Source organism: Lactuca saligna, chromosome 1, assembly GCF_052625555.1.
Source record: "Lactuca saligna cultivar CGN05327 chromosome 1, ASM5262555v1, whole genome shotgun sequence".
NCBI classification, from domain to species: domain Eukaryota; kingdom Viridiplantae; phylum Streptophyta; class Magnoliopsida; order Asterales; family Asteraceae; genus Lactuca; species Lactuca saligna.
In genome coordinates, this window is record NC_136417.1 from 127,363,188 (window position 1) to 127,368,343 (window position 5,156).

Sequence of the window (5,156 nt, forward strand, 5' to 3'; positions counted from 1 at the left end):
TTCAATTATTTTTTATTATATTGTTATATTATATGTTCGTTTATGTTCATATATGTTCAATTGTGTTTTTTTATCTTTGTTTGTTTATATTTGTTCGTTTATGTTCGTTTAACATGTTCACGAACATAAATGAACGAACATGAACAAAGTAATTTGTTAAACGAACGAACATGAACAAGAAAATCTCGTTCGTTTATCCGTTCGTGTTCGTTTGTTGTTCGGCTAACTTAAACGAACGAACATGAACAAGACCTTGTTCGTGTTCGTTTGGTTCGTTTACAGCCCTAAACACAAGTGTATTATTTGCTACTTAGACTAATTAAAAGAACAATTACGGATTCTATCAATTGATTAGCGATTTATCGTTAAAACCCTAACCGGATTGCTCAAGCCCAACTAAAATTGTAACAACAAAATTAAGGAACATCAGAAATCATATGGATAGGAGTGTTTTAAATTTAAATAAAAATTTCACACAACGATCTAAAACGAGTTTAAATAATTAAACTAATTCAAACATTAAACCCGGTGATTTATCCGTTTAAGACGGCTAAACCCTGAAAACTACAATTCAATCAACGGAAATTAAAAACTTACAAAAAGAATTCAAATTATTTTTTTAAAGCTTGAAACCTAAAGAAAACCCTCAAGTCGCCTTTTCGTTCTTTTTTTTTTTTTTCTCTGTTTTTGCTGTGCGTCCCCGTGAACTCAAAAATGTGTGCCTCCTCTTTTAATAACTAATCCCTTTTTTTTTATGATGTGTGCCCCCTCTTTTTTTTCTAGTATTCGTGAGAGCTTTAATCTACAAATTGGGCTGCCAGAAACTCAACAAATGGGCTGCTATTAATTCTAATGTGGGCTGCTAGAATAAGAAACGATTATGGGCTGCTAAAATTTGATGTTGGACAGATTATGTCGTTTCTGTAAACAAGGTCCAAATGTGTATCAAAAAATGTCAAAATCCAATCTCCACCATTCAGATTAAACAACCATGAATTATGAAGCTACCGGTAAAATTTAAGCTCGATCGGACCTTGTTTACCCTTCGATCTACTCACTTGATTAAGACCGCGCATTGTTGCCAACTTTCCAAAAAAATCTTTAAATCGCTTCGTTTTATTGCTTTATTGTGGATGTTGTCACAGGACTTCAATCGTGATTGGAAGGCCTTCCATGTGACTTGTATCGGTGTTCAAAAATATCATTAGCCGCTTATATAAATCTGCACAAATTAAGCTTAAACGAGTAAAATTATCTCAAACTAACGACGCAATGAAACATATGAAATGCATACTAAATATACACAATATATCGGGAAAATAATTAACAAAATGTACTAAAATGATATGTAAAAATGAACCTAACAAATATCCCTAAGCTTAAACCTTTCTTGTTCTCAAGAAATAATAAGTCGGGAATGAGCCGGGAAATAGAAAAGAAATAAATTAAACTACTAATTAGATTTTTCAAAACTATGCATGGAAAACAAAACATGATCAAAATCCACATCCTTATCCATATCAAATAGTTAGGAATATGTAAAACACCACATTCCTTGAACCAATTTAGTCTTCTCATAAAATTAAACATTACAAGATTAAGACTTAATTACTCCTTAACACAACCCAACAAAATGAAAAGTTAACAACACTTCTTCAAGATTATCAGTATCGGGTTAGCAAATGGAACAAGAGACGATCTTATTTTTGTGTAAAATATATGTCATAAAAACATGCTCAACGAATTTTTGTTTTGCAGATTATATCAATGACCAAACCACACTATTTTGTTGACCAACAACAATCATTTTATAAAAATACTTTTCTAAAGATTCTCTAAGATTTACCCAGATTTGTTACCTTATTCACACCACTTTCATTAGTCCAAGTAGTTAACAATCAATCACAATGTCATGAGTTCTAGTCCAAGTCTAAGGGGATCTTTTGACAGCCAAATATTTTTTCTAACTTAAGTACATACAGTGATGCACATTATTCAATTAGACTATGACTAACATAGATATAAATATATATACCATCCAAATATATTTTCTTATAAATAAAGCTCATGACTTTCTATGAAGTCCATGCAATGGACTTCCAACCAACACATCTAGACCAGACGACCTTAGTGTGCTAAATTTAAAGAAATCCCTTGGGTCTACTTGTCCGAACATCAAAGGCCACAGAGTAGCTTTATTTGAATCACATATTTGTTTTTGTTATTATTAAGTTCATGACTTTCGATGAAACCCGTGTAACAAACTTTTAACCCAATCAGTCCCAAACGAGTCAAATTTAGGCGATTAGATGTAGAACAGATTAACTTAATAATAATTTTTTTCTTTTTGATAAATATATAATAGATAATACAATACATAATACTCTTTTAATTATTTGCTAGGCTTATTTCTTTAAATTTTTGTCATTGACTTTTTCGATCATTGGGACATCTAACGGCCTATTTACCGTGAGAGTATTCTAAAACCTTTTTCGGAGGATTGATGTTAATATGCAGGGCCCCTAAGTATAGTTAGAAACTTATATCCCCAAGCAGGGTACATAGAAGGGAATGGATAAAAAAGACTTTTTAGAGCGCTGGAAAGTTTGAGTCGCTGAAATTTTCTATTATTTTTATGCTCTCCTTAGATTTAGAATTTAGTTCTAATTGAGCATTTACGAACCGTAAGACCAGTTGTGGTTTCCATACACTGACTTATACCAACAATTATGCTTTAGTATTGAAAACGTTTTCATTTTTCGTTTTTCACGTGTAGTTTCGGGAGGTGTGTAAGTGTGTGGGAATAGACTGCTTTCAGGATCTTAGAAAAGCACGAGCAAGTCTAATTTCAACGTATTTGGCTCATTTATTGATTTTTTTACTGTTTTTCAAAGATTTCAGTAATGGTTGGATCAAAAACAAAAACAAAAATGGAAAATCTTTTTCTTTTAGTTTTTTTTAACAGAACTTGCAAAGTGGACTAAAACAAAAATATTTTTGTGGTTTTCGAAAAAAAAATTAAACCCTAAAATGAAGATGTAAACTAAAAAAATGCAAATGTAACACATACCCCTCCTCAAGCTTAAGATGTAGCATCGTCCTCGATGCTTGGGAAGGTGTGGGACTTGAAACTGCTCTTATGGGTCGTAACTCGTAACATAGACCAATTGGACATAGGGATGTCCTGCTATAGGTGATGGCAGATTTATGACAGAATAAAAAATGAATCCAAAAGTCGAATGCAAACATAGACATAGATATAAGTCAACAAAATTAAAAATTGGTCAACCAAGGTTGACCATAGTCGACTCATGTCGAACCGAGCAAAACCTAGTGACAAATGACAAAACAATACAACCTGTGTTTTCCTAAATTTCCACTTAAGCAATCAAATATAATAATTTGAAGCATAATACAGTCAACTTGATAAATCTTGCAAATTCAAAAGTTTGAATTTTATCAAGAACATAAAATTGGAATTAGATGTGCACCTGGATTTAATTGTTGATGCTCAAAATATTGTTGTAATTCAAGGTGGTGCTCATGTGGGTCTTGTAACTGGGAATTGAGGATTGATGCTTTGGCTTGGACTTGAATATGTAGTCTTTGAATGACTTGAATCCCATCAATCAATGTTTGAAGCCATAAAAATGCTTCCTATATGTTAATATCTACAAAACTGACATAAAAAAATATTCAATTCAAGTCAACAGAGGTCTTGTTGTTGTAGTAGAGGGAGGGGATACAGTTGGAGGCCATGTTTACACAATTTTCAGTAGGGGGGGGGGGGGGGGGGGGGGGGGGGGCTCGACAAAGGTGGTAAGGTGAGATGAGAGAGTTGTGAAGTAATGATCTATGGCGGCACTGTGTAAGCGACCAATAGTGGTGGTTGCCTCATGAAAAGTAGAAGAGGGAGGGAGCGGCTGCTTTTGAGGTAGCTACAGACTGCTAATGGTGGTGGTGGGTGATGGATGGTGCTCACTAGGCGTACGGCTGGGTAAGGTGTTTGGAGTTGATCGACAGAGAGATGGGTGAGGTAGGTTGGCTGTGGTAAGTAGTCTTACTGGAGTCAGGAGGTCAATATTAGTGGAGGCATGGAGGGACCGTAGATGAGAGGGAAGAGGAATGAGATGAGAGAGACAGTACCTGGTTGCTGGTTCCATTCATTGGTGAAGGTAGAGAAATTCCCAAAAGCAAAGTGTGTCTGTGTGTGTTTGAATTTTGAGTGAAAAAGAATGACCTTTGGCATTTGGCATTTTAAATAAAGATTTCTTTTATATATCTACACATAAACCCACACAGACTACTTTCTTTGCATTTCAATTAAATTTATATAAGTCTCGACTCACTCATATTATCTTGAATTATTTCAAAATTCACTACTTTTATTTTAGCTATTTGGCAATTGGACTAAAAAATAAATAAATAAATAAATAAATAAATAAAATAAAATAAAATAAAAACAAAAATAAAAATAAAAAAACAACCAGGTCTATTAATCACTCTTTTTTTTTCAATTACTTTTATGAAAATCCTCACATCTCATTTAAAAAGTTTTACGATGATTACTAAGCATCAAACAATCTAAAATAGATGACAATTTTGATATACAAATTGTTTAAATGTAGGAAGTCCCCACCAACGACGCCATTTTGAAGGGTGTCGAATCTATCGAATAAATAAATCCTATTTACACTTATATGATTTAAAAATAATAGTAATTCAGGGACTCAGTTTTAATCCATAAATACATCAAAATAGCCATGTTTTTATTCCTATTCATAAAAACTAAATGTGGGGGATGATTTTTGCAAATGACTAAACTAAAATGAAATACAATAAAAGAAATATTAGAAACAAAAATAAAAATAATCATGTTTCGAGTTATATTCACCTAATGATGCAAGCTGATGATAAATTGATGTCAAATTAAATTCTAATCTAAGTTGGGACTTGAAAGCATTAACAAGCTTTAACACTTCCCATTCACTAAGTTGTTTAACCAAAACAAACTCTTTGAATTAAACCTAACCTTACTAACCTACTCTAAACAAGTTCTTAAAAATAGATTGAAAGATCTCATTAACTTTTGTGCAAATGTTACCAACAACATCCAATACTCCTCACAAACGTATGAATCAGACTTTCCCCATCAT

The 5,156-nt window shown here is 32.8% G+C and overlaps 1 long non-coding RNA gene across 1 annotated transcript; it reads right to left on the reverse strand.

The window, feature by feature from the left end:
• Nucleotides 1-529: 529 nt before the first annotated feature.
• Nucleotides 530-4,241, reverse strand: LOC145000835 (uncharacterized). Its single transcript, XR_013661377.1, has 3 exons — nucleotides 4,147-4,241; nucleotides 3,492-3,679; nucleotides 530-1,222 (listed from the first exon to the last, which is right to left on the reverse strand). It is a non-coding gene; the product is annotated as an uncharacterized LOC145000835 (long non-coding RNA).
• Between the last annotated feature and the right edge of the window lie 915 nt (nucleotides 4,242-5,156).